This window comes from Haemaphysalis longicornis, unplaced genomic scaffold, assembly GCF_048455015.1.
Source record: "Haemaphysalis longicornis isolate Haplotype H1 unplaced genomic scaffold, Haemaphysalis longicornis Haplotype H1 scaffold_12, whole genome shotgun sequence".
NCBI classification, from domain to species: Eukaryota; Metazoa; Arthropoda; class Arachnida; order Ixodida; family Ixodidae; genus Haemaphysalis; species Haemaphysalis longicornis.
This window is the reverse complement of record NW_027526225.1, coordinates 90,511,810-90,533,161: the sequence shown is the minus strand read 5'-3', so window position 1 is coordinate 90,533,161 and position 21,352 is coordinate 90,511,810. Positions and strand designations below refer to the sequence as shown.

Below are 21,352 nucleotides of genomic sequence, written 5' to 3'. Positions count from 1 at the left end.
CAGAAAATGGCTGTAACTGTCGTTTTACCGAAACTATCGGGAAAAAAATTATGTGGCAAATAGCCGCTAAGAGACCCTAACATTACGGACAAGAAAGAAGCCGGAGCTAAATAATATCTTCGTAGAGACACCTACACCTCCGCCGTTTCAGCAGATTTCAGTTTCACATTCGGTGTAACGGGGTTTACTTTTTTTATTCTACACAGGTTCTGGCTTGGAAAAATTCAATAAAATAATGTCTGATGCATTCGATAAGCATTCAAGCATTCGTTGCCGTTGTTGTTACTGTTATATTGCTACGCCAAACTGCACGCAGTGCTGTTCAAAACCAGAGTATTGTGCGTAGTTTGGGTTTCGGTTTCTGTAGTTACTTGTGTCGTATACAGCTGGCGCCAGTGTCGCTTGCTGCTCGCGGAAGGTTTCGCGCGCAAGCAGTGCGGTCAGTGCGGTGCGGCGGCGAGCGAAGCGGCGAACACGCGCGCTGCATGCTTCGAGGCCGCGCGCAGCGCGAGTGAGGGCGCTCTGGCGGGACTGGCTGACTGTGGCTGACGACCACCGACAGCCGGTGAGGTGCTGCGCGGCGGTGCCTGCGGTTGCTGCGCGGTGGCTTATTTTGTCCGTGGCGCGTCTGCCGCGAGTTGGTTTTTAGAGACGCGCGAGGCGAGGCTCGTCCGCCCGAGGAGTGCGAGGGGCTCGCCTTGCTACGACGCAAATACCAAAACAAACGAGACCGGCGCCGTTGGCGTTTTTTACTTGCGCGCTTTCTCGACGACTCCGGAGGGATTCCCCCCTGCTCCGTGGTGTGGCTCTTCCGACGACTACGCACCGATGGATGGCTTCGCTTACCTGTCGAGATTGGCGCTTAGCAACCGGTGCTGCTGAACGCCGCTCTCCGCCGCCGCCGTGCTAGTGCGTATCGTGTTTGGATTGGTACGCCGTGGCGTGGAAGCAGCGGATACTTGAAAGCCGATCTCTTCGCTTCGGGCCCCGGCCGTCGATGGTATGTCCTCTGACCTCTCACAGCGTTTGATTTAATCGATTGGCCTTGTTCGCTTATCACTGCCCATCGCAGCTAAGCGTTTCGGTTCGGTGTTGCGTTTCTTTAGCAGGGTTTCACCGTCATCGTTTGTGACTGCATTTTCATTTTATAACCGGCAGCAAGAAAAAGAAAAAAAAGAAAGCTAAAACAAGTGACTTGCTTCGGTGGACGGCATTTAGCGCAGCTAACCGAAAGTGAACGTTCCGTACCTGCTACAATTAGTTTCGTCGTGCTAGCTACAAATCTACACATTTGTTTGGTGCCATTTACGCGCTCGTAATCTATTACTTCAGTGAACTAGTTCACTGTATACTATTACTTTTTGGCTGGAACGAGCTTCTCAACACGTCTTTTAAATGCCGCTTATTGGTTCAGCCAGCGAGCGCATTCATCTGGCCATGTCAGCGGATGCGCAGACGACTAATCCGACAGCCATATGCGTTCGACATGTGCGAAACGCGCACCGCGTTATCCGTTTCTGAGCGCTCGGATAAAGAGCGAGGTATGAAGTTATGTGGCACCCGGCTTCAAATCCCGTAACGTTCTCCCGTAAACGCTAAACGCACGATTGCGGGTCGATCGTGACCTGCCGTCACGGGCGCAGTGCGAGCGAGAGACGCACCTGCGACGGCCGGCGTGATCGCAGCAGCAGCCGCAGGGGTGGCTCGGATTTCTCCGAAAACCGCGGGCGAGCCGGCTACAAGGGCGGAGGGCGGTGCTGCGTAATTGGGCGTCGTTTAACGCCCATCCCTGAGCTACCGGTAACCGCGCGAGCAACGTAATGGTCGGGGGTCACGCCATTCGGAGCTGCGTCATCGGCGCATTTTATATGACTGGTGGATTGATGGGAATTCCTTCTTGCACCGGCGGGTCTGCGGCATAGAGGTCTGCAGGCATCTAGAGTTACCTTGCGGTGCGTCCCTTTTGCTTCGGTGAAAGCCTTGGGTTGTTCGGTGGTCGGGATCTTTTTTTCCCAGGGAAGATTATTATGTCTTTTTGGGAAAACACTCATTCGTTCTTTCGCTGTACGGTTCTTTCGCGATGTTCTTTCGCTGCACGGATTTTGCTTCGCTCGAAATCGGAAGTGTCATCGTCAGATTTATTTCCAATTTTAGACGAGGATGCAAGACTGCGGAAAGGAAGGCAAGAAGTGTTAACACACCTGATGGAGACGGACCTTCCCTTAATAACGAACAATTTTTAGAAAATTGCAGTTTGAAAAATACAGCCAGGGAACGGAGGATACCGACAGAGTGAACATGGAGAGCGAGCCTAACAGAGACGTCTGGCTTGATACGCCAGGTGGTTTAAAACAAACTTCAAAAAGCAAAAAAAAAAAAATGATTACGCTTATCCGCAAGCTTGCACAGCTTTTTTTTTTTTTTTTTTTTTGCAGACACTGGTCTGGTCCTGTACTTTTTTAGGAAAATCAGAAGACGTAATACAAAGAACGTAGAGATAAAACATCTGGCCGCCCTCGCTTCCCAGCCATGAAGATTGTAAAAGCATTCATTGCTCATGCAGCAAAGATAAGGCGCAGAAGACGCAACGTGCCGTCTGCCTTTTATGAGAGAAACCAGGTGGTCGCTGCGCGAGCGGTGTTAAATGCTGTAAGCCGCTGCTCCCAAAGCGGATGCCGGGCCGAGCGGGCGCCGTTTGTGTCGTTGGAAGTTACTCCATGGTATCATCCAACTCCATTTCGGAGTGTCGGCGTGTAACAGGTTGCCCCGCACACGAAAATAAAACAGAAAAATCATCTCTTGCTCGCCTGCCCGCCTCTGCTCTTGTCAAGATTGGGGGAAATTGAAGTGTTCGAGGCACCAAATTCATCGCCACCTGGACGGTGCGTCTCGGGAACATGCACATGCAAATTCCCCAGTTTGAAGGCTGTGAATCTAATGGCACATTTTATTTGCCAGTCCGGGATTGTTCTGAGCGCTTGTCCCGTCGTCCTTCTTTTTTACTGTCGTTGTCCAAGTCGCGCTCTATTTTTTTTTTAAATCATAATGCACCAACTTGCCAAACAGATTTGCTTAATATTGTTCTGATCAGTTCGTGCGCAGTGCAGGACTGCTGTCCCAGTCGAAGTTCTATGGGAAAAATAATAATGATATTAACGTAAAGAACGGAGCTACTCTGAGGAGTCCTGACTCCTGAGCACTGGGCAGTCGAAAGTGACAAATCGAGGAGGCTTTTAGTTATTGAACGTTGTAGCACGATAAAAAGTCCGTGCCGAAGCCGCAGTGACATATATACAGTAAAAACTCGATCTAACAAAATCTGATCTTGCGGTTTTCCCGATAAAGCGAACAAATTCGGATTCTTGCGCAGGTGCCTATACGGCTCAATGCTTTTATGTACTCGAACTAACGAAATAGATTCAACGCCATTCCCGATTTGACGAACTGTTTCGAAAAACAGACATTTTAAAAAGTGGAGCAATTTCGAATGTGTTTCGTCAGAACGCCACAAAGATTATTGCCCCATGCCATAAAAAAAAATGAACGAGGCATCTAGTTCCGTTTTTACGGAGCTATACGAGATGCATTGGAGCTGGGCTCACGAAGGAACCGAGGACGCATTGAACGCGCTTGAGTGCTACGACAAGCCTGTACGCCCAATGCTAACGAAGTGAATGCTAACGAAATGCTAACGAAATTAATTCGTTTCCCCCAGAACCCTTACCGTTCTGTTGTTATTTTCTCGTCGCAGACTGTGAGCGCATTCCTAAATTATCGGCAGGCTAGCGCCGCGGCCGCCCCAATCACGATGTTTGGTAGCCGCTGAGATGCTCCTCCCGTTAGACATGGAATTTTGGGCATCAACTGCCAGTAAAGTGGCAGTCCCGATTTTTTCGAAGTTCTCGTTAATTCGCGATTCCCGGGATCTTCGCGCGACCGGTGCATGAATCTCTCGGAGGTGCATCTGTCTGGGACCAGCCGTTCGTTCTTATCATCTAAATTGTTTAGTAGCCTAGGGTTCATACGGGTACACTCTGGAAATAAGAAATGATGGTGCGTCCTCATAAAGGTCTTGATTGGATTTTCGAAGTGCGATTTCACGCCCCTCCGCTACCTGCCATCGGTGCGCGAGCAATTGTAGGATTGGGGCGTGGCCTAAAACCCCCGAGGCCGCTGTTTTTCTCTGGTTTCAAGTGCGATGAATGCATAGGTGAAATTCTCGCGAAATTCCCATCGTCGTGAATTTCGGTTCCTCCGGGTGTAGTATGAGTTGTTGATTTAATGTCCCTCAAACTCTCACATAACCTCTATTAACCTCTATCAGCCTCTATTAACATGATATTAACCCGTTCAACCGATTCCAATTAAATCTGTCGCATTTGTAGTTAAATTTACAAGCTGCGTGTAGTACAGTGGAGGCTACATTGTTCTCAACGATCATCATCATCAACAATAGACCACATCAGCGCGTCGGACTCGCAGTGGCACTCTACAATTGCTAGTTGAAGAGAAGCGACGAAAGGCGTTGGGGCCTCGGGAGGACGTTCAGAATCGTGCTTTGTTCAGAGTGTTTTACAGTCTCAAATTCAGTGCATGGAGAGCGAGTCGTAACCTCCTTTAACGGGGTATCGGCTATAACGTAGTCAGTTTTCTGACCGAGGAGGACGCGGAGAAAAAAATTAGCAGTGGCTTAGCTCGGCTATGCCAGGATGTACGTAGCGTGAACTAACGTTCAGCTGGTTATTCTTAGGTTTCCTGGTTGTCTAGGATTAGCTGATTATCGTGCTTACTGCTGCTAAAACGATTTCCAATCCAATCCAATCCAGTCTAATCCAATCGCGGTGGCTGCGGCTCCGGCGCGCCAGCTGTGCGCCGTGAGACGTCACTGCTCCTCGCGCATGCGCAGCACGGCTCTCCAGGAGCCACGCGAAACTGCTCAACCTCGGCCAGTGTAGTTCACGCTACAATAACGAGGGTTTACGGAATGTGGCGAAGATAATTCTGGCTTATCGGTTCCTGTAACGTTTCGTTTCCTGTTGCCTGCCCACTTCAATATGTGCCATTAAACAGCGTTTCGAGTATTCCGGAATGCAGTGTTCAGGTATCCGGTAGATCGAACGCGGGCGGCTGCTACAGTACGTGGGAGCCAACGCATGTCGTTCCGCGGCCTTGTGATGTCAACTTTGACCTCTGACAGTCCGCGCGGACTGTTCGGGGACATGTGTCCCCTGCGTGCGGCCGTTCACATTTTTTTGCACTGTTGCACGCCGACGGCGAACTTGGTCCGCTTGCGCTCGGAATGTGACGCAGCTGTTTCACCCGTCAGGAATTCCATCGCGTTCTCTCGCCTGCCGCGTGCATTACTCGCCCATCTCTGTGGGCCGTAGCATCTGCCTGCAGGGATTGCTCGCCCTCGCGCTCTCCTTTCAATTAGCCCCCCGGCGGGTTCTGCGTGCGTCACGGTTGTGACGCAACGTTGGATCCGTGTAGCCGTGACAGTCGCGTGCGCCCGACTCGTGCCTGCTTCTCGCCTCTGAGGGACGACAGCGAAGTCGTTGATTGTCAGGTGTGTGGCGCGAAGGCGTCGGCTCATTGCGCGAAGCCAAGTGGGAAATTTCGCCTGCTGCGGAGACCGGCCTCCGGTGGGTACAGCAAGAAAGTTTGGTGTACAGTTACAGTCAAAAGTAAGCGGACTATAAATGTGCTGTGAACAAGGTTGGTACCGCTGCAATCGCTGTCTAGTTCCCCGCCGTGGTGGCTCAGTGGCTGAGGCGTTGTGCTGCTGAGCACGAGGACGCGGGTTCGATTCCCGGCCGCGGTGGCTGCTTTTCTGATGGAGGAGAAAAGCGAAAACGCCCGTGGGTTATATTGCGGCGCACGTTAAAGATCGCCACGTGGTCGAAATTAATCCCGAGCCCTCAGATGTGCTAGCATTGTTAATCCGTACAGTATGCATTTTCGGTAAGAACCAAGAAGTCGATATTAACAAGAAACCCCGTGCCATCTCCACTAACGGGAAACCGGGGAGGGGTGAGGCATGCAGTGGATAAGTGTATTCTTGGCGCCTGGGCGTTTTTTCCAACGCAGATGAAACCGTTGGGGGGTACAGGTACAAGGAGGTTTTTTAAACAGTACAGGTATACACTTTGCTGTGAAAGTCTGTTGTCTTTGAAGCACGAAGCTCTCCAGCGCGAGGCGTAAACGAGTGTCCCGGCGGTTTTTTTTAGTACGCGTTACGAAGCGCTCCAACGCGAGGCGTAAACGAATGTCCCGGTGGGTTTTCAGTACGCGTTACGTTCTAGCGCGAGGCGTAAACAAGATTCCCGGTGTTTTAGTACCGCGGCTACATGAAACGACGATTACGACGACAACGACGACAAGAATAGAGCTTCAGTTATTACGTGGATGTGCTCCGAATCTGAAGAGTGAGCCTTGAGTATTGTCTAATTGCCTCACCACATTGCAGTCTAAGTTGCCCATATGTAACGGGGTATACGCCGTGACTAAGGCTTTGAGCTACTCATCACGGCGTCGCCGGCTCTGCTGGTGAAGGCGGAAAACGAAACGTCGCTTCTGTCGAAACTTAGGCGCACGGTAAAACGAAAGTACGGATTTAGTATCCCATCAATTCAACGAGGCCTCTTAAAAAAGGATACATTACGGTGCGTGAATTTGCGACGAACTAGAACATCAGTGTTAGTTAAGTTGCGATTTTCCGAAAAAACGCGAGCCTAATGCGACCTGGGTTATCGCACTTCTCTTTTTTTCCGGTTCTGTGAGCTTTCTAAGGTATGTAATTAAGAGAATTACAGTACCTATAGCAACGTGACATTTTACGGCCATTTTGGAGTTAATAGGCAGTTTTAGCATATCGTTACCGTGTTTGCGTTGTATACCGTTTACCGTGTTACCGGAAGCGCTGGTGACGGTGAAGCCTGTGCCGGTAAGTGACCGTTCGCGCTAACTCTCGCGCTGCGCAGTCTATTCCCGCAAACACGGTAAACGGTAACGTAAACACGGTAACGATATGCTAAAACTGCCTAATTATCGCTGATCCTCCTTCGGCGAACACGCTTGGAAACTTCTGAACGTGTTCTGAAGCTCCGATGCTTCCATATCCCTTGCTCGAGGTCTGCAACCGCGTGCACCATACCTTATCGAATTTCGCGCGCTACGACGCCGGGTGCGCGCAATCGCTTCGCGGAACTTGGCAAGCGTGGCAAAGCTGATCGCGCAGCGTGCGTGTGGCAACTCAATTTGGCGCAAGCATCAAGCGCGGGAAGCGGTGATGCGGTTTCGGACGCGTGAAATGTCGCCACTCTTGGCCGCCTTCACCGCAGAACGCCCCCTGGCGTTCGCGGCTCGCATATTTTCTTCCTGTTCCGCCTGCACGCGAAACTCAATTCGGAGCCAATATGGCCGCGTTCCCCGATGGCTTATGCGCGAACGACGTTACGCACGTGACCAAACTGCGCGGGAGATAATGGACGGACATCGCGATCCGTTGCTTCCTTTGCCGCGTGTTTCCTGGATGGGTTTCGATCTTAGCTCGCGTGCCAGCGCGGTACGTACGCGATGTATACCTCTCCCGCGCACTTTTGCGACGACTCTCTCGCGGCGTTAGACGACGCTCGGTAAACACATTCCGACAGGCCAGCGGCTTTTTCTTCTCTCCTCTTTTTTGTCGTATCGACCTCTTCTGTCGGGAAACCTTGTCAACTTCCTGCATTAAGCTGGCGTCGATTGCGAGCTTCCTCTCTGCTGTATCTGTCTGTAACTTGGAGCGTATGTTCTTCCGCACCCGGAAACGCCTACTGACACGCAGCTCCTGAGGTTGGCTCAGATGGCATTGCATTTCTACCTTTTTAGGGGCAAAGCACCTTAAGGCTGAGGATTGTCCATCCGGCGTCCGTGCTCACGGCACAGCACCGTGTAAACCGAAACATCTGTGAACAAAAGGTTCACAAAAGGTTAACAAGAACAAAATAAAAGGTTCACAAAAGTTTAGACAGAGAGAGAGGGAGAGACGTACAGCACCGTGTAAATCGAAACATCTGTGAACAAAAGCTTCACTAAAGGAGAACAAGAACAAAATAAAAGGTTCACAAAAGGTTAGAGAGAGAGGGAGAGAGAGTGCTCCTGGAGAGCCGTGCTGCGCATGCGCGAGGAGCATTGAATTGGATTGAATTGGATTTGGATTGGATTGAAATGGATTTGATTGGATTGCATTGGATTGGAAATCTTTTTAGCAGCAGTAAGCACTCTCACGGGCGATTTACGGTAAGAACGATTCCCAGTGCTTCGCCCACTCGCCATGATTCACTCCGTGGAGATGCGTGAATTTTTTTTCGTTCGGGAGAGAGGGCTATTATTTCCTTACACATCTCGTGCACGTACGCACACACATATTCAATCGAAGCTCGTTATAACCAAGTAGTGTCCATCCCCAGCTTTCTCCCTCAAAATTCCGAATTCTCGGGAACCTATAGTGGAACTACTGTAGGAAAATGATATTTCGCATGGAGCAGAGAGTCGACTAGGACATGAGCACCGTGAAAAAAAAACTTTCCATAACTCTAAATAGTTTTTGCCTTACTCGCTGTCAAAGGTTGGTGCCCATACATTTCAATGGTGCAGTTTCCTTGGCTCTAGAACGTAGTACAGTTAAGTGCAGAACTTCAAACTCCGCACAATGCAAGCTGTCGCCCTCAGTATTAGCAGTGCCAATTAAAAATAAATTACGCTAAATAACTCCAGAGTAATTACTTCTGAAAGAACTGCGATGAGCCTGAAAGCTGCACATGCGGGGCAGTAAATTCGTTCGTTATATCCGATATTCGTTGTAATAGAAGAGGTAAAAATCGGCTCTAGCAAATCGGCAATCTTGCTCACGCAAAAATCCTACATAATAAGCGCATTACAGTCGGCTTCGAACCCGCTATGCCCGAGGTAATCCTCAACCGTCTCCTTTTATCATTTTGCACTAAATGGACCGGAACATGGCAACGTTAAATAGGTGACCGGTAAGAAGCGCAAAGGCTCATGGGTACGTCGTCTGCTACCGCCGTTTCCGGTTCGAGATCTCTGCTGCCCTCCCGTACGCCTGCGTACGCCGGCGGCGTCAGGCGCGTGTGTGCGTGTTGTTTATTTGTCACAGGGTGCTTAGCTGTCAGATAAACCCCTAGTATGGTCAATCGTTGTTATTTATGGAATTCCCGATGCATGAGCGCTTTTTTTCCCAGTGGAAACAGATAAACAACAAGCACACAAGAGCGTGAAAGCCGACGGCTTACGGGAGGCCAGGAGAGCTCCCGAACCGGAAGTGGCGGCTCTCCACGGGAGAAAACAATGCACCCATGAGCCTTTGCGCTTTTTACCGGTCACCTATTACAACAGCACAAAGTGCGTTTAACAAAACAGGCATGCGTTCTAATTTATTTTGAAGAAGGCTGTGATCGTCGCCTGGCGGCTATTCACAACACTGCCGGATGAAGTTTTCCATTTTCCACAGTGTCCGTGGATGCACAAAAGGGCCTTTTCTACTTTTGTAGTTTTACAAACTGTTATCCTCAATTTTTCATATTTTGATTTTTTTTACCTAGTTGTCTAGTTTAAAGCCTCGCGTGAACCCAATATAGCCGATATCGCGCGCGGCTCTGGCGGTTTCGTTATAAAAAAGAATAAGTGTCACTGAAATAAAGCGTGGCCAACCAGAGGTCGTATTTAGTTCGCTATAGCCGATAATTCGCTATATCAGTGTTCGTTATAACGAGGTTCGACTGTATCTGCGCCCGCTTATAATGAAGACGTGCACATATGTTACGAACGGAGACGGAATTATTCTAATTAGAATTAGCTCGAGGTATACCTCATGGCTGGCGGCGCGTCGTAGTGGATGGATACGGGCACGTTTAGACACGCGACTCCGACTACCACCCGGCTACCACCCCCAAGCGCAGGAAACAAAAACACCTGAACATAAATACCCCAGAAAGTGGAGGCTAAAGTAGCCCCGCCGGTAGCGTAGTGGTTATCGCACCAGACCGGTATTCTGGAGGTCGTGGGTCCGGATCCCACCTGGCGGGCATTTTTTCTCCACTTTCTTATTTTCCAAATTCTTTATCTTGACCAACTGCATCCTCCCCTTTGCTTTCCGATGTTTTCTTGACTGCCAATTCATATTTCTGTCTTATTTTCAACGAGCCCCTCATTTCCTATACAGGGTGTCCCAGCTATCATGCACCAAGATTTAAAAAAAGAGTACAGGCGTAACTAGAAGGAAACCAGGTGCATAATGTTTGCAGTACTGTGAGGAAGCGGGCAGTATTTTTTTCTTTAATGGGACTTAATTAACTAATTGTAATTAATTATCTAACTCGAGAAATACTGTCCTAATCACTAAAGTGTCAATGAGGCACTTGTAGGTAACCACGAGGGGCATCTAACTGCGGTATTTTCAGCAATGAACTAATTGCGTACAAATGTATTCTGACTGATAAAGGAAACCCGCCAAATATGAAAAATACCACGTGACGGCGCCTCCGCGCGCACCGTAAAGCAACGCCCTCAAACAGGCTGCCTCTGAGTTAGCCAGAATGAAATAGACAAAAGAAAGAAAGAAGAAATCGCGACCGAGTTTTTTCCTTATCTGCACACGCGTTCCGCGAATCTTGCGACTGCTACTCCTTCCATGCATGCTATTATCAAGGTGATGCGCTGTCTCTTCGGGCGGGTAACACCCGAAGCAGTTGCTTTCAATCAGCTTTGTTTGGGGACGCTGCTTTACAACGCGCGCGTAAGCGTCGTCACGTGGTATTTTTCATATTTCGCGGGTTTCCTTTATCAGTCAGAATAAATGAGTACGCAATTATTTCGTCGCTGAAAATACCGCAGTTAGATGCCCCTCGTAATTACCTACAAGTGCCTCATTGACACTTTAGTGATTAGGACAGTATTTCTCTAGTTAGATATTTAATTACAATTAATTAATTAAGTCTCATTAACGAAAAAATTTCTCTCCGCTTCCTCACAGTACTGCAAACATTATGCACTAGGTTTTCTTCGAGTTACGCAATTTCTCTTTTTTAAAATCTTGGTGCATGATAGCTGGGACACCCTGTATATATATAACAGTACAGGGCTTGGCAGCTGAATAGTATATTAAATTAGAGTCACCACGAAAAACTGTTATGTTTTTCGTGGTGACTCTAATTTAATATATATATATATATATATATACATATACATATACATTAAATTATAAAATATAAGCCTGGAATAAGCTGAGCACACATTTCTTGGGTTTCGGGGTCTTCTAGGGGCGCATCCCCTTAGGGGCTCAGGCTGTCGGCGTCTAATGTCGCCGTCGTAACCGTCGTCTCGTGTAGTCACGGTACTAAAACACCGGGAAACTCGTTTACGCCTCGCGCTAGAACGTAATTAACGCGTACTAAATAAACGCCGGGACACTCGTTTACGCCTCGCGCTAGAAAGCTTCGTGCTTCAAAGACAAGAGACTTTTACAGCAAAGCTGTATACCATTCTACCCTCCAACGGTGTATCTCCGTTGGCAAAAACGCCAAGGTGCAAAGAATACACTTATACATTGCGTGCTTCGCCCCTCCCTAGTGCTCACGTTAGTGATTGATTGATTGATTGTAGGGTTTAACGCGCCGACGCAACGCAGGCGATGAGGCGCGCCGTAGTGGAGGGCTCCGGATTAATTTTGACCACCTGGGGATCTTTAACGTGCGCCGAAATCTCGTACACACGGGCGTTTTTGCTTTTCGCCTCCATCAGAAAAGCGGCCGCCGCGGCCGGGAATCGAACCCGCGACCTCGTGCTCAGCAGCGCAGCGCCTTAGCCACTGAGCCACCGCGGCGGGTGTTCACGTTAGTGGAGATGGCCCCCAAATTTTTTTTCTTGGCAAGGCTAGCGCGCTGTGTAAACACACGGTCTTGGTGTATACTTCGCCGTGCACGCGTCGGTTCTTCTTCAAAGCATTGGCTCCTTCGAGATACGCATGCGCGCATCTCGAAGCCTCGCGCGTCTCTTGGTGACTCAGTGCTCGCGTGCGTACTTTTCCCGGAAAGCTTTCACGCCTGACCACTTTGAGGCTGCTCGGAAGATGTGTACACACACGGGCGTGTGTGTGCGACGTTGGACATTTCACCACGCGCTTACCTTGGCCGGGGAGGCTGTTCTCTTTTCATTTCTCGCGTGCCTTGATTGTTTGCTGTTGTTTCGTTGTTCCCTGTCCCTTCTTGAGCTATTATTGACTTTCCTTTGACGTCATCGCGTGCTGCGTGGTTTTTTTTTACAGCGTTTTATAGGAAAGGTGTTGGTGAGTTTATGTACATGTTCCGTCAAGAGTAATTGGAACTCGGTCTCGTAAATTTACGGGAATTTATTCTTCCGAAAACTGCTTGGTTGCATTGGTGTGCGTTTAAACAAGTCGCCCCCCCCCCCCCCCCCCCTAATAGAAAAGCTTCCTGTAAACCGCTAATGACTGATATAAAGCCAGTAAGACAAATGTTTAGTGATATTCACAAATCCTTGTTCCAATTACTTTTGACGGCACCTGTACGTACCTACGTTTATTTCCTATAATGGCGGGCGACATGTCGCCGGGTGATGGAAAAGGTCAAAACAAGGGGGAGCGGGGATTGGGGCTAAAGAAAGTGATGGTGGATTATGAATAAAGAGAAATGGTGTCCTTTGAGGAAAATCTGTCATTTGATTGGGCCATGCGCGTTAGTCACGCCGGGGCCACGAAGGAACGCGACACTTCCATTCCTTGTAGCACGGTGGTCGCATCGGACCGAGCTTTCTTATATGTCGTTACCGTAAGGCCCTGTAGCGAGGGCATTCGCAGAGCATGTGTTCGCCACTGCATGCAGTTGGGGGCGAATTGGCGGGTCGAAATTTGAGTCACAGTTTTTCTAACACAGTTGGATAGCGCGAGATTTGCGTTTGGGCTTGTCTTACGAGGTCATAAGTGTATCGCGAAAGTGTGTGCGCCGGTGTTCGATGAGTGTTATCAGGTTTGGCGAGGAAATGAATTAGTGACTTGCGGTGTTGTTTGGAGCGCGCGGAATTTTTGTACTTCCATGTAAGCAGGCGGTTGTTGTCGATGAGAGCTGTTCCTGACGTCCTCGCCTACATCATTGTCATCGGGGCTTGCCTTTAAAGGGCGCTCCACAGCAAGTACCATTGCGCTGGGGTGAAGCCAGTCACCAGCTAGGGGGCGAACTATTACACCGATGGCTGATAACAATTGTAACCGTAATTTATCAATATTTTAATGATAATTTACGGCAGATATAACCAGAATTTATGTCTGAGAAGGCAGATGGTGCAAGATGGTGCAGCGCGAATAATCACTTTACGTTGCTGCAATGGTGTGCCAATTTTGTTTTACCACACGCGACTGGTTCGCGCGCGAGTTTTGGACGCTTGTCAGCGCCTTGCGCGCTTATCGCTAGCAACCCCCTCACCTGGTGTTTGTCGCAAGTTGTTTGTCGCAAGCTTCCTGTCGGCGTCGTTCTGGCGCGAATCCATGCAGGGAATCCGCATTGGCTTATCATGGCGCGCGCGCGCACGCACGCCCGCACGCACGCACGCACGCACGCACGCACGCACACACACACACACACACACACACACACACACACACACACACACACACACACACAGACAGACACAGACAGACAGACAGACAGACAGAGCTCATGGAGGGGGAGGGGGGAAGGAAAGGGTTACTCTAAGCCTGGCGGAGCTATGAGCCGCGACTTCTCGGAGCAGACGATTTGTAGCAGACGATTTTTCGTCGCCTTGTTGTTGGTTCGCTGGCGGAGCAATAAGCACATAAAGGATAGTTTCAAATAGCTTTAATCGCTTAAAATGTGTTTACAAGAACAGTTGCGCCAAAGTCAACCCAAAGCCCGCCTACAACTGGAAGTACGTCACAATAAAACGGACGCAAAACGGACAAACACGAGAATGCCGCCTGTGACTTTTGTACGTCCACCCACGTGACTGTATTGTACGCTTTCTCGGCGTCAGACCACCATTTGTACATATCTACCACCGTTTTTATTCTGAAAAACAACGAAGATGCTCGCGTGTTTCCAGTGCGCGCTGTGGGCACCACTTTTCGCGCATTCACAGGTACACGTTCCTCGAGATTCGTACGCTTGCAGAGAGGTCCGACGGTATACGTTGTTTATCTCGGCTTCCATCCCGCCGAAAGTGAGTTACGGAAGCGCTCGGCGCGGTCGGGACGAGTGCATTCAAGCGTCTATCGTCATCCGCGCGTCCCGTAAGCGTTCCCCCGATACCGCGTCATGCGACGTGGTCGCTATGATTCCGACACATTCTCGTGGTATCCATGGCGCCCGAATCGAGCGGCGAGGGATGTCCCGTGTGCTGCAGTATAATAACGAGCAGCCGCTTCCACGTACAGGTAGTCAGTCGGTCGCTCTCTCTCGTCTCGCTCGCGCGGGTTGCCGTCCCCTCTTTGCGCAAGCAGCGTCGCATACCTGCACGCTGGCGAATGATTCACGCATCCGATATCGCGAGACAGCAGGGGCGCTGTTGAGGCGTCTCCAATCGCCTTCGAAACAAGGCCCCCGCCGGCACATCTTCAGGGGTGACGTCTCGCCGTTTTGGTCGTTCCGATGTCCATCCGCCGTTGCCGTCCATCTCACCTGCCTTGGCCTTCTTGCGGTATTCGAGGCGTACACGTAGCGCGTTTGAGGGAGACGACCGTGTGTAACCCGCACCGTTGCCCGTTGCCCTCGCTGCACGCGCATTGAACCAACGCCGCCATGACGACTTCGCTTGTCGCCTTTTAGCTGATACAACTTCCATCTAATATCTGGGGACGATTTTGATTGATTGATTGATTGATTGATTGATTGATTGATTGATTGATTGATTGATTGATTGATTGATTGATTGATTGTAGGGTTTAGCGCTCCGACGCAATGCAGGCGATGAGGCGCGCCGTATTGGGGGGGCTCCGGATTAATTTTGACCACCTGGGGATCTTTAACGTGCGCCGAAATCTCGTACACACGGGCGTTTTCGCTTTTCGCCTCCATCATGAAAAGCGGCCGCCTTGGCGGGGGAGCGAACCCGCGTCGTCGTGCTCAGCTGAGGACGATTTTGATGCTGAACGTTCACTTGCGTAAAAAGACGGCCGCAAGAGAAGAGAACACACTACACGTAGAAAGCGCAACTTTTCAACTATAGCTTGATTATGAAGATATCACTCGTTATTCAACCGTCCGTATAACGGGCGCGCGTGCACGCACGCACACGTGCACACACATTATATTATATAGGATACATACACATATAGGATAAATACATTTAATGTATTGTATCCTGTACATTATATTGTATAGGATAGAGTATAATGTGTGCGTGCGCGTGCGTGCATGCGCCGGCATAGGGACGGTTATACAACGAGTGGTATCTTCATAATAAAGTTAGTTGAAAAGTTGCGCTTTCTACGTGTCGTGTGTTCTCTTCTCTTGCCGCCGTCCTTTTTCGCAAGGGAACGTTCAGCGTGGAATACCAGTTCACCCTAACCTGCGCCTTACTAAGAAGTGATTTTGAGATTGTACGCTTGGTATACGCAGAGTTTGAGGATCAGTACGTCGGGTAAATGCGCTGGTTTGGGTTCTCGTAATCTGAGGGATTGCCTCCGACTGTCGTTGCACCAAGGGGACTCTCGTACTGGCGCGCATATTTCAGGCAGGTCGCGCCGAGCGAGCGTTCGGTCTCATCCGTTCGCTGCCGGATGGGGACAGAGTGAGCAATACGCGCAGCCCCCCTCGAAGGACGAAATATGCACCAAAGGCGGCGAACGCCCTGTTCCGTCAACGCCCGCATGTTTATTCCTATAGTGGAGGTCTGAGTGGACTTCCGGTGACGCTCGTACCTCTTCGACTTGTTTTACCCGCCCTCGTTTTACAGCGAAGCTTTTAGCCTCTTGTGGGTCGGAAAATTTCGTGTCGTGAACAAGAAATTCCGGCAGAGCCCAGCAGTTCTCGCTGAAAACGTGCAGCTTGGAGCTCAGTATTCGTGTAAAGAAAAAAACAAGAAAACAAGCATCGAAACCGTATGATCGATGATAAGGCCCTGGCGAACAGTGGACACCCCCCGTGTGTTTTGGTAAAGATTAGGTTTGCAGCTGCTCTCGAAAGGGGAGGGGGTTGACGTCATTCGAGGGTTAGCGCATGCGTCAGGCTAGGCAGGAAGGACCCAGAAATTCCCACCCAAGACGCCGAGCGCGTGCGTCAGGACACAGCATTGCCACCAGAGAAGCCGAGTGCAAGCGACAAGCCCGCCGCGACGACGAGGAACATTTCATATCCTCGCCCATCAGCATGTGTAGTGGTTTACAACAGCTGACCTTGACATTGACATTCGCAGAGCGAAATGGCGTCTTTTCTTTTTCTTTTCTTTTTTCTTTTTTTTTTTTTTTTTTTTTTTTGCTGCGCCGACTGCGGAGAAAGCGCACGCGCTGAATTGAAAGTATTCGTGAAACGCGTTTTGAACGCGGTCAGCAAACCCTCCTCGCAGTCGGGAGGTCACGTGGTCGGGGCATCTGAGACTGACTGGGCGTTGCTTTCTCACTAACAGCAGAAAGCCCACAGTTCCGCTGCAAAACTTGTCACACATTTCCTGCGCTTACCTTTTATTCCCTGACACTCCGGGTCACGAAGGAGAGATCCCGAAATTTCGGGCAGCATGCTTCGTGTAATTCCAGTAACGCCAGTCTCCTTACGGCGTCTCAGTGGCGGCATTTCGTTAAAAGGGTTGCCTGCAATGCGGTTACGCGTTGTCCCGTTCGTCAGCGCTTGCCATTTTGCTTTAAAAGTTTGCTATCGCACACGTCCTCACTACCCATGCAAGGACCACCTGGTAGAGAATTGCGCATGCACCCGCCGCGGTGGCTCAGTGGCTAAGGCGTTGCGCTGCTGAGCACGAGGTCGCGGGTTCGATTCCCGGCCGCGGCGGCCGCTTTTCTGATGGAGGCGAAAAGCAAAAACGCCCGTGTGTACGAGATTTCGGCGCACGTTAAAGATCCCCAGGTGGTCAAAATTAATCCGGAGCCCTCCACTACGGCGCGCCTCATCGCCTGCGTTGCGTCGGCGCGTTAAACCCTACAATCAATCAATCAGAATTGCGCATGCTTTTGGGGTGCACAGTTCAAATTCGCGGGTTCCAGCTACGCACAGTCCATATCTCGCCGAGCAGTGCGTGTGCCGAAGCGTTTGGTGAAGCCAACTTTACACCGTTTTCTAACCGTGCTGTTCCTCTTGAAAACATACAAGTGTAATTGCACGGATTTACAGGTACAAGAACTGCTCAGCTGGCAACCGTGTTCGTTAGGGGCTAAGCCCCTTAGAGGCTGGGGCTGTTGGAGTCTCCTGTCGTCGTCGTCGTCGTCGTAATCGTCGTCTCATATAGTCACGGTACGAAAACACCAGGAAAGTCGTTTACGCCTCGCGCTAGAACGTATAAGGCTTACTAAAAAACACCGGGACACTCGTTTACGCCTCGCGCTAGAGACCATCGTGCTTCAAAGACAGACTTTTACAGCAAAGCTGTATACCTCTGCCCCCCAACGGTTTCATCTCCGTTGGCAAAAACGGCAAGGTGCCAAGAATACACTTATACACTGCATGCTTCGCCTCTCCCCAGGTACCACGTTAGTGGAGATGGCCCGGGATTTTTTTTCTTTCATTCTCCCCGCAGCATGTTTGTGAAACCGCTGTCGGATACATCGACTGCTACACCGATATTTCTTTAATGTGCGAAATTTAATTAAGCGCATCCCGTTTTTGAAGTGTTATTTGAAGTTGCTTAAAATGTGCACTCGATCGCGTGCACTGGAACAGTGCGCTCTTTCCTTGAAATGCTGCATAGCAATGCAAAACGTACAGGAAGCGTGACCCAGACAGGCGTCAGGTAGTCTCCTTTTGCCTCGGCTACCTTGGCAGCAGCGTGTATTCTCCTGTTGTATTTTGAACGTACAGGTGCCGTCAAAAGTAAATGGAACACGGTTGGGTAAATTTACAGGAATTTCTTCTTGCGGAAACTGCCTGGCTGCATTCGTGTGCGTTTAAAAAAGTCCTCCCTAACAGAAAAAGCTTCCTGTAAACTCGTAATGGCGGCCATAAAGCCAGTAAGACAAATATTTTGTCATATTCATAAATGCTTGTTCCAATTACTTATGACGGCACCTGTACCATCACTGTGAACATTTTCTGCCAGAAATAAATTGAGTTGACTTGAATTGAGTTTCGGGCGACACCGGAGCAAATCACAGGATCGTCGAAGTTGAACACGAGTGTTCTGAGCACAACAGACTTTCGTTGCTCTTAGCGTATGACGCTCCGGAATAATTGTGTAGGAGAACGCTGCGCGCACAGCGGATCCTGTCTCCGCCATATGCTCATCAACGCGCTTTACCGGAAATCGTTTGCGGAAGCGCGCAACGTCAGGCCTGTCATCGCGCCTAACTAGCGCGGCTCTATAGTATACCTACCTACCTGTTGGTATAGGCAGGAAGTGTTCTTGTTGGTGGCTGCTGCATGAAGCGAAAGCATGGAGACCGATCGAACACGCTGCGCTATATATCTGCATGTCAGAATACTTTATTCCAGCTCTATGCAGGCGGAGACATTCCAGAAAGGAGGAAAGTGCGCGCATGTGCACTTCGTACGGATGGTTAACCAGCGATGCAGTATAACGTGCCGCCGGTGTTTGCCGTTGTCACGTTGACGCTGCCCCTCCTCTTTCCGCCGTTATCGCTCGAGCTGTGCTTCACACAGCAGCTCGCTGCGCATGCGCTCTGCTGAGAGGTAGGCTGTTCGCTCCTTCCGATCCGCTCTTCCCACTTCAGTGTCGGTAGACGCAAGAGCGTAGCTGCGTCATCTATAAACAATCATCTCCCCTTACCTCTAACTACTCTCCAACGTAGGTTTTTCTTGCGCATGCGCGTGGGGTTGCATTGGGAGAGTTTTCTGCGTACACGGGACCGCCGGGTTGTCATTTAGCCTAGACATACAAAGCTTCGCTTTGAAATGAGTAGTAGCGGCAGTTTCACTGTGTCTTCCCGGCTGTTTGCGCTTCCCGTTGATTTAGGATTTAAGGGCAGTGAACGCACGACGGCACGTTGCGTTCCCGCGATAAGCGTCCGCCAGGGGAGCACGTACAGTCTTTGTCGAAATTTTCTAGGCCACGCGAAAGGTTTCCGGGCCCCCCCCCCCCCCCCAAATTACAAGCGTAAGCTTAACGCTTAGCTGTGGCCGAAATATTTTGTGACAGTAAGCAAGAAATGTGCTTTCGCTAGCTTTCCAATACAAAACATTACATCCACGCTCGAGAGGTGATTTCGTACTTTGACATTTCTGATGGCCTAGGAAATTTGGACAAATGCTGTGCATAATTTCGGCCGTACGTTCCATGAACTTCAGCCCCTCATGGAAGGCCCTGAAAGACGTGGCTGCCGAAAGGGCCCTTACACAGGAAGAAAAGAATGCCCTCAGGGCATTCTGCTATCAAACCGTCATGAAGAATACCGGAAATACCGCGGCGGTGCTCTTGATTTACGTGTTTCTGCGTATGTTTCTGCAGTTTTCATCAAACATGGTTATCAAGGGCGCCAAAGTATGCGTTAAAGGACGTCAGAGAGGAGCATGGAGCCAGCCCGAAATTTTTATCGCTGGGCAATCCTGCGTAAAAAGAAAATAACGGGAAATTGTAAGTGTACCCAGCAACGAGAATGGGAAATAATTGTGAGAGGGAACAAAATCTACAAAAATAACGAAAGCGGAAGAGAAATCAAACCGACTATATGACTGGCTTCGCTCGGGTGTCGATCAGAGTCGTCGAGAATGACCGCGTACCGCTGGGAGGGGAAGCCGAACCTACGGGATCCGGTTGTGTCGCACGCCCAATGCCAGTACGAATGTATGACGGTGTTCATCGAGGAGGCGCATTTCTCTTAGTGAGGAATCGGCACAAATTCTCACTTTTGTTCTGATATGCCTCGACTTGAATCCCACGACTTGTGTGCGGAAATGGTAGCTTATGTACACTACCACGGAGCACACGACGTGAGCTCAGGACAACGACACCGCTGTGTTCGAATTTACGATTACCTCGGTTTAGTGTTCTTTTATTTCCTTTTTCGAAAGTCTCAGTTAACGGAAGGGAATGTGTTTTGCCTGCTGAGGCAGCTATCAGTAGAGTAAAGGCGGCCGTTCTTGCAGCTGCGATAAGGGACAAATTATCGTGCCGTCGCCACGATGGACTGTACCCATTCAAAGCCTTCCTGCACTTTATAAAGCCTTCAAATGTTTTCCAAAGCCCGAAGTGTGGGGACAAGCTCACGGGGAATGGTGGCCCGTCTTTTACTGAAGCCATTGAAAGACGAGAAAGCTTGTGGAGTAGATATTACAAGAACAAAGCAAGCTTTGGAAACGTGCCACGTACACATACCAAGCACGTAAGCAATGTTGCATCTCCTAACGACGTTGTCGCTGGCTGCGAGTTTCCTGCTTAGATGCGACGGACGGCAGAGTTCTTCTTTTGCATGCAGAGCCGTCGAAATCTGAAATTGATGTCCGGGGGCGCGCGAGTGCCGGCAGAATCGTTTCAAAGGTCGCGATCCCATCAACGGCCATCGTTTCACAGTTCCCCTGACCCGCGGGGCTCCATTTTGCCTTCCTCGTAGTCCGCCCCCGTTCCCGCTCTGTGAGGCTTTGGTCGCGTGCTGCCCTGCATTCCGAATAAGCTCTTGGCACCGTCAAAAAGAACGCTCCGGCATTTGCGGTGAAAATCAAACGGCCAGGAGATATATAAAGGGTGTACCGGCGTCAGCGCGCGTATATAGGCCCGAGTCCACAAACGCTTCGGGAAGCGCGGGCCGTATTTACCTACACGGCGCGTCCGCCAGCGTTTCTCGTCATTGCCCCGTGGCCTTCTTTTGTTCGAGCCATCGGCCGGCGCTGCTTTGGAGGAAAGCTCGCCGTGTTTTCGCGCTCGGCGCCGGCGGAGCAGAGTTGACGCGGCGTTGCTCGCTCGAAGACGATCTATTTCGAGATGGTCGTCGTCTTCCACGAGAGCTAGCTTCGGCCAGAGGCCATTGTTCGGTATTTCACGGGCGCTGCAGTGTCGTGTATGATGATAATGCACGCCCCCTGCGCGAGGAGCTAGCTGCCAAGAGGCCCTCCTCCGTGACACGGTCGAGGTCACAACCGCGTTCGCCGTGAGCGCGCTTCGACGACGCCGCTTGGACGCTTCTTTACTGCCTCTCTTCTCCCCCTTC

General features: G+C 50.2%; 1 protein-coding gene across 3 annotated transcripts in view; it reads left to right on the top strand.

Moving 5' to 3' along the window:
• Nucleotides 1-443: 443 nt before the first annotated feature.
• Nucleotides 444-21,352, top strand: part of LOC144162989 (rho family-interacting cell polarization regulator 2-like) — a 129,244-nt gene continuing 108,335 nt past the window's right edge. For 2 of the 3 annotated variants that reach the window (XM_077693755.1, XM_077693753.1), the window contains exon 1: nt 444-1,000. The gene's annotated coding sequence lies outside the window, so the exon portion shown is untranslated. The remainder of the gene's footprint in view (nt 1,001-21,352) is intronic. The other variant, XM_077693754.1, reaches the window with a different exon arrangement.